This window comes from Odontomachus brunneus, unplaced genomic scaffold (genome assembly GCF_010583005.1).
Source record: "Odontomachus brunneus isolate Ranch 3 - 2012 unplaced genomic scaffold, Obru_v1 Obru_scaffold_469, whole genome shotgun sequence".
Lineage (NCBI taxonomy): Eukaryota > Metazoa > Arthropoda > Insecta > Hymenoptera > Formicidae > Odontomachus > Odontomachus brunneus.
In genome coordinates, this window is record NW_022639919.1 from 11,754 (window position 1) to 12,285 (window position 532).

Below are 532 nucleotides of genomic sequence, written 5' to 3' on the forward strand. Positions count from 1 at the left end.
CAAAGCAATGCTTTGCATTTGGTGGGATATGCACGGCGTCGTTTATTATGAGCTACTCAGACCGAACGAAAGTATCACGGGGGATCGATATCAATCACAATTAAACCGTCTGAATGAAGCATTGTTGGAAAAAAAGGCCAGTAGCCAGCAATCGATGTAGCAGCAGTCATGCTTTTGCACGACAACGCTCGACCACACGTTGCCAAAGCCGTCAAAGAAATACTGATGCAGCTCGAGTGGGAAGTTCTCCCGCACCCAGCGTATTCACCAGACTTAGCTCCTTCGGACTATTACTTGTTCCGGTCAATGCAGCACAGCTTGGTGGATACACACTTCAGAAATTACGAGGATGTGCAAAAATGGATCGAGGAATGGATTGCATCAAAAGACCAATCGTTCTATCGTCGCGGAATCTACGCGTTGCCCGAAAGATGGGAAAAATGTATAGCTAGCGAGGAAAAATACTTCGATTAATGTATCTTTTGCTTCTGATGTCGAAATAAATGAGTTTTTTAAACAAAAAAACTGCAGG